An 11,798-nucleotide genomic window follows, 5' to 3' on the forward strand; every position below is an offset into this window, starting at 1 on the left:
CTGAAAGTTATTTTATATCCCTTTTCTAACTTGAGAATCAGTAGGCCACAATAACTGCTGTATAAGACGCCATTAAGATTCGAAGTTTTATGAGTCTTGATTTTGAATAGCTAAAATCCATTATACTCACCTACATAACCAGTGCTGTAAATGCAGAAGCCATGTTTCTTTTCACAAAACTCAATGCTGCCTTTTCAGTTTCCTGATTATATTAGAGAAAGTAGTAGTAGGTCCTAGTGTCTCACATTCTATGTTCTACCTTGGAGTTTGGTCCTTGGTTGGTGTTAGTCCTCAGTTCTCCTGCCACAGGCCTAACACAATATTTGCAAATGACTCTGTTTTCAGGGCGGCCAGGAAATAGGGAAGAGGAGGGGAAAGATGGAGGGTAGGGGAGTTGTGTCTAGAATCTATTAGCCTTTTATAGAAAGTGATGAATGAAAATTATTTTAGAGTACTGTCGATTGAACATTGATACCTAAACATCAGACTAAAAGCAAAGGATTATTGCAGACCTTAAAGGGGGGTAGCTATACTTAGTAATATCTTTACATAAACCATGATGGATGATAACAGTTTCATTTGTATTGCCTATATATAATGTGTGATGATTTGAGACTGTCTTAGAACTTGGGCAGTGAAAATGTCAGATGAGGGTGTTCTCAGCTAGTCTTTACCGTTGTATTGAAACTTGCTTTTTAGGCTAATCAATTAACACCCTATCAATTCATTTTACAGCGGATTATTGGAGGAAATAAAGAAATTTAATCATTTTAATTTCAAGATAATATTTTCTATCCTAACTAGACAAGTGATTTTTTTTCTCTTCAATGTTTTTATCAAAGAAGCTATCTAAAGGACTTATTAACTGTTTGTTTTCAAGTGACTGTCAGTCTAGCCTGGGTAACTTCAAGCAAAAGGAAAGACATTTTTTCAGGCAATTTCATTCCTGCCATGTGAGGGCAGTTAAGTGCATGATGCCTTGGGATAAATGAAACATTGCCAATTTATGGAAATTCCTAAGCTCATTACACTAGTGAGTGGAAGCTAAACCATCACTGGATGCAAGGAGAAAATATCCCCTTTGTCTTCAGAAACAAAATTGTCATTTTTAAAAAGTTTTAATAACAAACCATCAAATAAGTCAATTGGGCAATGTAGCATGGATGGGAAAAGTGGAAGAAGAAATTAGGGCAAAATTTTAAATATCACTAATACTTTTGAGCTCTTCTATCGCTCAGGACAAAGGTAGCACAAAACACTCAGTGCTGCCTGCCTAGCACAAAACCCGTTTGGAGGTGTGGGATCATGGTCCTGCCATCTGCAGAATTACTGCCCCAGTACTCAATGCTTCTAAATGATGTACAGAATGGAGCAGATACCCCCACCCAGTCTGACTTGGAATTGGTCTTAGGCTGCCTGATGACAGGTCCTGGGGACTTTCCCACTGTGGAAAAACAGTCTTCCACTAAGGCAAGAGACTAAGGACTCAAAACAGCTTTGAAATAGGACTGCCTCAGATCTTGTATCTCAACAATATGTTTATTAAGATCCTAATATTCTTCAAAGGATACCAACAGGTAGTTTTGAAAGGAAGTCCAAGCTGTCAATACCTATATGAAAAAAAATTACTAATACTTACAGAAAGAAAAAACTAAAGCAATTCTGAGGTTACTTCTTTGCACTCATCAGATTGGCAAAGATGACATAAAAGGAAAATAACATGTTGGAAGGGCTGTGGGAAAGGAGCATATTAATGCACATATGGTAGAACTGTGATATTTTTGTTGTTTGTCCTTCATTCTAGAAGAGGACCATGACATCAAGAGGTGGCAAGATATATATCAGGATGACTGGAGATGGCACTGGCTTAAGTGACTTGCTCTGGGTCACACAGCTAGTAAGTGTCTCAGGATTTGAACTCAGATCCTCCCGACTTCAGGGCCAGTGCTCTATCCACTGCACCACCTAGCTGCCCCTGGAGCTATGATAAAACCATTCCCAAAGTCACTAAACTGCCATGTCTTTGTTTTGTTTTTCAAAATAAAGTTTTCTTGGTATCTTTAAAAACACACACACCATCATTAGTTATCCCTAGCATCCTTCCCCTTCCTCCTCCCAGAGAGCCATTCCATATAGCAAATAGTACTTTTGAAAGACAAAAAAATGGAGAAGGGTTGGGGGGCGGGGGGAGTGGTAGAAATTAGCACAACTGAAAAATATATTTTAAAAGTTTGAAGACATGCAATGTGTGGACTTCCCAGCTCCATATAAAGGTGGGTTGGAGGTACCATCTTTTAATTTGAGTCATGCTTGATCTCTAATTTTGTTATATTCACTTTTAAATTTTTTATTTTATCTATTTTTATTTTTAACATTTAAAATTAAATTTTAAAAATAAAATTTTATTTTATTAAATATTAACCAATTACATATAAAAAATTACACTCATGGGGCAGCTAGGTGGTGCAGTGGATAGAGCACCGGCCCTGGAGTCAGGAGTACTTGAGTTCAAATCTGGCCTCAGACACTTGACACTTATAAGCTGTGTGACCCTGGGCAAGTCACTTAAGTGATTAAGTTGCCTCACTTAAAAATAAATAAATAAATAAATAAATAAAATTACACTCATTTTTTAAACTTCTGGGTTCAAAATTCTCTCCTTCCCTTCTACCATTTCCCCCTCCTTGAGAAGGTAAGTACTTTGATTTCAGTTGTACCTGTGAGGCCATGCACAACATGTCTATATTAGCTATGGTGCCAAAAAAAAAATAGTGAAAATAAAGTAAAAAAAAAAAAAAAGCTTCAGTCTGCATTGAGAGTTTATCAGTTCTCTCTCTGGAGGTGGATAGCATTTTTCAACATGGGTTCTTTGGAATTTTCTTAGATTATTGCCTTGATCAGAGTAGCTAAATCTTTCACAGTTGTTCATACTTACAATATTGCTGATACTTTGTACAATGTTCTGGTTCTGCTCACCTCATTTTCATGAGATCATGGAATTCTTCCCAGGTTTTTCTGAAACCATTCTGCTTGTCATTTCTTATAATATTCCATCACAATCATATATTGCAAAATTGGGGTGGGGGGGAGCCAAGATGGCAGAGGAAAGGCAGTGATTTGACTGAGCTCTCCCCAAGACCCCTCCAAATACCTTCAAATAATGCCATAAGACAATTCCTGGAGCAGCAGAACCACAAAAGGACAGAGTTAAATAGTTTTCCAGCCAAACACAACTTAGTAGGTTGGCAGGAAAGTTCTGTTGTAACGGGGTGAGAGTGGAACACAGTCCAGGCACAGGTCACACTAGTGCAGACCCAACCCCAGCTCCAGCAAACCAGGAGCAGGCTTTGGGAGCCTCTGAATTAGCAGCAGCAACAGCAACTGCTTCTGGAACTCTTAGCCCACAATCAGTAAGGGGGTTGAACAATTGGCCAGAAGGAGATTACAAGGATCTCTTTACTAGCACTAAGGCAGGACTCTGTTGCTTTACCCATATTTCCATCCTTGTCCCAGGCCAGGGAGGAGCACAAGCACACTGGAGCTTGTGGCCACAATGGAGTGGGATTCTGTTCATAGTTTCAGGGAAAAAATGGAGGCCTGTGGTTGCTTGAAGACCCAAGCACAGACCAGGGGAGTAGTAAACATACCTTTCCTTAAATCATACATACCACCATGGAAGAACTAAAAACTTATAAATCCCTAGAAGTATCTCTGAAAAGAGCTGTGCATACCCCCTGAAGCTTAGAACAGTGTGCCTTCCACCCTGGAAGGAGTGCCTCACTTTAACAAAGGGTTAAAAGTCAAGAAATAGGCTGGGGAAAAGAGCAAACAGAAAAAAATTCTGAACATTGAAAGTTTCTATGGTGACAGGGAAGATCAAAATACACCCTCAGAAGAAGATAAAGTCAAAGCTCCTACATCCAAAGCTTCCAAGAAAAATATAAATTGGTCTCAGGCCATAGAAGCACTCAAAAAGGACTTTGAAAATAAAATAAGAAAGGTAAAGGGGAAAATGGAAAGAGAAATGAGTGATGCAAGAAAATCATGAAAAAAAGTCAACAGCTTGGGTAAAGAAGACACTAAAAAATACTGAAGAAAATAACACCTTAAAAAACAGACTAGGGGCAGCTAGGTGGTGCAGTGGATAGAGCACTGGCCCTGGATTCAGGAGGACCTGAGTTCAAATCCAGCCTCAGACACTTAACAATTATTAGCTGTATGACCCTAGGCAAGTTGCTTAACTCCAGTTGTGTCACCAAAAAAAAATTAAAAAATGAAAAACAAACAAAAAAACAACAGAGTAGTAGGTCAAATGGTAAAAGTGGTACAAAAAGCCAATGAAGAAAAGAATGCCTTGAAAACCTGAATTGGACAAATGGAAAAGGAGGTACAAAAGCTCTTTGAAGAAAATAACTCCTTAAAAATTAGGATTGAGCAGATGGAACCTAATGACTATGAAAAATCAAGAAACAATAAAGCAAAACCAAAAGAATGAAGAAATAGAAGGCAATGTGAAATACCTCACTGGAAAAACAACTGACCTGCAAAATAGAAGACATCATTTGAAAATGATTGGACTACCAGAAAGCTATGATCAAAAAAGAGCCTAGACATGATCTTCCAAGAAATTGTTAGGGAAAATCGCCCTGATATTCTAGAACCATAATCATATATTGCAATTCCCCAATTGATGGACATCCCCTCAATATCCAGTTCTTTACCATCACAAAATAGCTGCTATAAGTATTTTTTTGTACAAATAGGCCATTTTCCCTTTTCTTTGATCTCTTTCAGATTCAGGCCTAGGACTAGTATTGCTGGGTCAAAGAGTATATATATATATATATATATATATATATATATATATATATATATATATATATATATGTATATATGCACAGTTTTATAATCCTTTGGGCCAGTTCCAAATTGCTCTCCAGAATGGTTGGACTAGTTCACAAATCCACCAACAGTGCATTAGTGTCCCAATTTTTCCACATCTCTGGCATTTGGCATTTTCCTTTTCTGTCATGTTAGCCAATCCGATTAGTGTGAAGCAGCATCTCAGGGTTGTTTTAATTTGCATTTCTCTCATATGACTTTTTCGTGTGACTTGATAGTTTTGATTTCTTCTTCTGAAAACTGCTTATAACCATTTATCATTTTTTATAAATTTGGCCCAGTTGCTTCTATATTTGAGAAATGAGGCCTTTATTAGAGAAACTTGTTCCAAATATTTCCCTCCCTGTTACGGATAATGCTTGATCTTGGTTTTAGATAGATATTATTTATTATTTTAAGCAAGGTTCCATCAACTAATATGTTTTATGGTGTTTTAAATAAGAATGGGTAAAGGGAAAAGGACCCACATGTACAAAAATATTTATAGCTGCTCTTTTTGTGGTGGCAAGGAATTGGAAATTGAGGGGACGTCCATCAATTGGGGAATGGCTGAACAAGTTGTGGTATATGAATGTAATGGAATTCTATTGTGCTGTAAGAAATGATGAGCAGGAGGAGTTCAGAGAAATCTGGAAGGACTTGCATGAACTGATGGTGAGTGAGATGAGCAGAACCATAAGAACATTATACACAGTATCATCAACATTATGTGTTGATCAACTGTGATAGACTAGATTCTTCTCACCAATCCAATGGTAAAAGAAAGTTCCAAAGGACTCATGATGGAAAAGGCTCTCCAAATCCAGAAGAAAAAAAAGGAACTGTGGAATATGGATGCTGATTGGACCTTACTATTTCTTTTGTTTTTGGTGCTGTTGGTTTTCTGTTTTTCCGTTTTGTTCTGATTCTTCTCTTATAACATGACTAATGCAGAAATATGTTTAATGTTATTATGTATATATAACCTATATCAGATTACCTGCTGTCTAGGGGAGGGGGGGAGGAAGGGGAGGGGGGAAAAATTGGAAATTGGAAATCTTATATAAACAAATGTTGAAAACTATTTCTACATGTAACTGGAAAATAATAAAATACTTTTATGTAAAAAAAAATAAGAATGGGTGTTATACTTTGTCAAATGCTGCATCTGTTGATATAATCATATGATTTTTGTTGTTTTTGTTTCTGACATGGTCAATTATGCTGATAGTTTTCCTAGTATTGAAACAACCCTCCATTCCTGGTATAAGTCCCACCTGGTCATAGTGTATGATAAATACATGTATCATCTTCCTAGTTAGAAAGATAACACAGTTTAACCTTTTTTTGAGTACCTTATGATTTCTCTTTCATGCTTAATGCTTCTCTTGAGACTTATTTTTGAAAGTCAAATTTTTTATTCAGTTCTGGTCTTTTCATCAAGAATGTTTAAAAGTCCTCTATTTAATTAAATATCTATTTTTCCCTTGAAGGATTATACTCAGTTTTTCTGAGTAGTTTATTCTTGGTTGTATTCCCAGCTCTTTGCCTTCTTGAATATCATATTCTAAGTCATCTACTCCTTTAGCATGGCTTTTGCTAAATCTTGTGTGTTACTGACTGTAGTTCGATGGTATATGAATGGTTTCTTTTTGGCTGCTTGAAGTATGTTCTCTTTGACCTAGGAAGCATAGAATTTTGCTATAATATTCCTGGGAGTTTTCATTTTGAGATCTCTTTCAGGAAGTGATTAGGGGATTCTTTCCATTTCTATTTTACCCTTTGGGTGATATCAGGGCAGTTTTCCTTTATAATTTCTTGAAATATAATGTATAGACTTAAAAAAAAAACTATAGCTTTCATGTAATCCAATAAGTTCTTAAATTATCTCTCCTCCATCTATTTTCCAGGTCATTTATTTTTCCAATGAGATATTTCACATTTTCTGCTATTTTTCATTCTTTTGACTTTCTTTTATTTTTCTTGATGTCTCAGGGAATCATTAACTTCCTCTTGCCCAATACTAATTTTTAAGGAATTATTTTCTTCAGAAAGCTTTTGTACCTCTTTTCCCCTTTGGCTAACTCAGTTTTTAAGGTGTTATTTTATTCAATATTTCTTTTGTGTGCCTCTTTTACCAAGTTACTAATTGTCTTTTCATCATTTTCTTCCTCTAATTTTTCCTCTACCACTCTTATTTGATTTTGAAAAAATCCAGGAATTCTTGTTGGACTTGTGTATAATTCACATGTTTTCTTTCAAGCCTTGCTTGTAGCTGCTCTCACTTCATTTTCTTCTTTTGAATTTGTGTCATGATCTTCCCTGTCACCATAGTAGCCTTTTATTGTCTTGTTATTTTTCTTGTTGTTGTTTGCTTATTTTCTCACCCTATTTATTAATTTAGAACTTTTTATTAGTGTTGAGCTCTGTTCCTGGTGTGTGTGTGTGGTGGGGGGGGGGTAAGGGGCTCTGTCTCAAGCTTCAGATTTTTTTGCACTGCTATTTTCAGAGCTAGTTCTGGGGGTTTAGAAGTTTTCTCCAGGAGAGAGGTATGGTCACTGCTCTCTTGATCTTCATTTTTGTTCCTACCTAGGAAAGGCCCTTTGGATTGTAATTGATACTGCTCCTCTGGGTTCCTCCCTTAGGACTGAACATTATACTATTTCTCAGGATCCCTGCTCCCTTGGTACCAGAAGTGATACTGCCCTTCATGGTTTTTACCCCCTCTTGACTAAAAGTGCTCCTTTCTACCTTTGAATTATGTTTCAGAAGTGGGTATAGGCAATAGAGCTGGCAAACAGTATTTAGTCCTGTGTCCAGTGCTAGTGCAGGGGCACCCTGTAATCTCTTTTTGACCAGTTGCAATGTCCCCTTACCACCTCTTATTTTGGAGCTCCCAAAACTGCTGCTGCTGTTTCTGTCTCTGTCTCTGCTGCCTATTCCCACCACTGGTGTTTTATCCTCATGGACTCTGGGTCAGCCATCTACCCATTTGTCACAGATCTCTTCTAACCTCCTATGTTGTCTTGGGCTGGAAGAATGTCTCACTCTGACCTTTCGTTGGCTTGGCCACTCTAGAATTCAATTTGATGTATTATTTTAAAGTTATTTGATAGGGAATGTTAGGAGAACTTAGATGAGTGTTTCTCTACTCTGCCATTGTGGATCCACCCCTTGTAATTGAAGGGGGTAGCTAGGTGGTACAGTGGATAAAGCACCAGCCCTGGATTCAGGAGGACCTGAGTTCAGGTCCAGTGTCAGACACTTGACAGTTACTAGCTATGTGACCCTGGGCAAGTCACTTAACCCTCATTTCCCTGCAAAACAAACAAACAAAAAACCCAAACAAACAAAGGTAATTGGAAATTAAATAATCTGATACTAAAACCAAATGGGTCAAAGAACAAATCATAGAAACAATCAAATTCATTAAAGAAAATTAAAATTATGAGACAACATACAAAATTTGTGGGATGCAGCCAAAGTGGTACTTAGGGGAAATGTTATATTCCTAACTGCTTACATCAATAAAATAGAGAAAAGCAAGTAAATGAATTGGGTATGCAATTAAAAAAAAACTAGAAAATGAACAAATTAAAAATCCCCAATTAAACACCAAATCAGAAATCTTGAAAATCAAAGGAAAGATTAATAAAATTGAAAGTAAGAGAACCATTGAACTAATAAATAAAACTAGAAGCTGGATTTATGAAAACAAAATAAAACAGATAAACCATTGGTTAAGTTGGTTTAAAAAAAAAAGGATAGAAGAAAACCAAAATTACTAGTATCAAAAATGCAAAGGGGTGAACTCACCACTAAAGAAGAGAAAATTAAGACAATTGTTAGGAACTATTTTGCCCAGTTATGTGCCAATAAATTTGACAATCTAAATGAAATGGACAAATATCTACAACAATATCAATTACCCAGATTAACAAAAGAAGAAATGAAATACTTAAATAATGCAATTTTAGAAAAAGAAATTGAACAAGGCCTCAATAAACTTCATAAGAAAAAATCCCAGGACCAGAAGGATTCACAAGTGAATTCTACCAAATATTTAAAGAACAATTAATATCAATACTGTACAAATTATTTGGGAAAATAGGTGAAGGAGTCTTACCAAATTCCTTTTATGAGACAAATATGGTGCTGATATCCAAACCAGAAAGAACCAAAACAGAAAAAGAAAATTACAGACCAATTTCCCTAATAAATATGATGGACAGGGTGAAACAATATAATAAAAATGATAATACTACCCAAGTTAATTTATTTAGTGTCATACCAAACTATCAAAAATATTTTATAGATCTAGAAAAAAATAACAAAATTCATCTGAAAGAACAAAAGCTCAAAGATATCAAGGGAATTAATGGAAAAAATGCAAAAGAAGGTGGTCTAGAAGTACCACCACTATATATAAAGTAGTGATCATCAAAACAATGTGGTACTGGCTAAGAAATAGAGAGGTGGATCAATGGAATAGAATAGGTACAAGTTATGCTAGAGTAAATGACTATAGTAATCTAGCATTAGATAAACCCAAAGATTCAAGCTTTTGGAATAAAAATTCATTATTTGATAAAAACCACTGGCAGAAACTAGGTACAGGTCAACATTTCACACCATATACTAAAATAAGGTCAAAATGGGTATATAATTTATACAGAAAGAGTGATACCACAAGCAAATTAAGAAAGCATGGAATATGGAAGGGGGAAAGGGACCCACATGTACAAAAATATTTATAGCTGCTCTTTACGTGGTAGCAAGGAATTGGAAGTTGAGGGGGTGCCCATCAATTGGGGAATGGCTGGACAAGTTGTGGTATATGAATACAATGGAATACTATTGTGCTGTAAGAAATGATGAGCAGGAGGAGTTCAGAGAAACCTGGAGGGTCTTACGTGAGCTGATGATGAGTGAGATGAGCAGAACCAGAAGAACATTGTACACAGTATCATCAACATTGAGTGTTGACCTATTGTGATGGACTATATTCTTCTCACCAATGCAATAGTACAGAAGAGTTCCAGGGAACTCATGATAGAAGAGGATCTCCAAATCCAAGAAAAAAAAAAAAAAGAACTGTGGAGTATAGATGTTGATTGAACCATACTATTTCTTTTGTTTTGGGTGCTGTTGTTTTTTTTTTCTATTTTGAGGTGTTGCATCACTGCTCTGATTTTTTCTCTTGTAACAGGATTAATGCAGAAATAGGATTAATGTTATTATGTGTGTGTATATATATATATATGTGTGTGTGTGTATATATATATCTCTATATGTATATGTATATAGATATATAGATATATAGATATATAGATATAACCTATATCAGATTACCTGCTGTCTAGGGGAGTGGGGAGGGCATGAGAAAAATCTGAAATTGTAAAGCTTGTATAAATAAAAGTTGAGAACTATCTTTACATGTAATGGAAAAAATAAAATACCTTATACATAAAAAAAGAGAGAGCATGAAATAGTTTATCTGTCAGATTTATGGACAGAGGAAGATTTTAGGACCAAAGTAGATATAGAGAACAATACAAAATGTAAAAAAAATATTGATTATATAAAATTAAAAAGGTTTTGCACAAACAAAATTAATGTAACCAAGAGTAAAGGGAAAGTAGAAAACTGGGAAAGAATTTTTTGAAACAAGTGTCTCTGATAAAGGCCTCATTTCTGAAATATACAGAGAAGTGAGTCAAATTTATAAAAATACAAGTAATTCAGGGCAGCTAGGTGGCACAGTGGATAGAGCACTGGCCCTGGATTCAGGAGGACCTGAGTTCAAATCTGGCCTCAGACACTTGACACTTACTAGCTGTGTGACCCTGGGCAAGTCACTTAACCCCAACTGCCTCACCAAAAAACCCCCCCCCAAAACCAAAACAAACCAAAATACAAGTAATTCCCCATTTAATAAATGGTCAAAGGATACGAGCAGGCAGTTTTCAGACAAAGAAATCAAAGCTGTCTATAGTCATATGAAAAATGTTCTAAATCAGTATTTATCAGAGAAATGCAAATTAAAACAACTCTGAGGTATCACCTCACACCTATCAGAGTGGCAAATATAACAAAAAATGAAAATATTGGATATTGGAGGGGATGTGGGAAAACTGGGATTCTAATCCACTATTGGTGGAATTGTGAATGAATACAACCATTCTTGGAGAGCATTTTGGAAGTATGCCCAAGGGGATATCAAACTGTGCATACCCTTTGATCCAGCAATACCTCTGCTAGGTTTATATTCCAAAGACATCCCAAAAAAGAGAAAAAAAGACATATTTGTACAAAAATATTTATAGCGACTCTTTTTTGTAGTGGCTAAGAATTGATAATCAAAGGAATGCCCATCAGTTGGGGAAAGGCTAACAAGCTGTGGTATATGATTGTGTTGGAATATTATTATGCTACAAGAAATGACAAGGACTATTTCAGAAAAACCTGGAAAGACTTGTATAAACTGATGTATAGTGAAGTGAGCAGAACCAGGAGAACATTTTGCACAATGACAGTAATATTGTCTGATGAAGAACTGTGAATGACAACTATTCCCAGCAATACAATGATCCAAGACAATCCCAGAGGACTAATGATGAAGCATATTATTCACTTCCAAAGAAAGAACTGATATTGATTGAACACAGACCGAAGCATGCTGTTTTTGCTTTCTTTCATTTCTTTCTTTTATTCAAGTTTTCTTATCAAAATGACTAACGTGATAATGTTTTACATAATCGCACAGTATAATCTATAGCTGATTGGTTACAGGCTCAGGGAGGGTTAAGGGGAGGAAGGGAAGGAGGGATAGAACCTGAAACCCCAAACTTTAAATAAAAATGTTTATTATTATTTTTTTAAGTCTGAAAATATATGCAATGTCTAATATCTATTCT

The sequence above is a fragment of the Dromiciops gliroides genome, chromosome 2, assembly GCF_019393635.1.
Source record: "Dromiciops gliroides isolate mDroGli1 chromosome 2, mDroGli1.pri, whole genome shotgun sequence".
Taxonomy (NCBI): domain Eukaryota; kingdom Metazoa; phylum Chordata; class Mammalia; order Microbiotheria; family Microbiotheriidae; genus Dromiciops; species Dromiciops gliroides.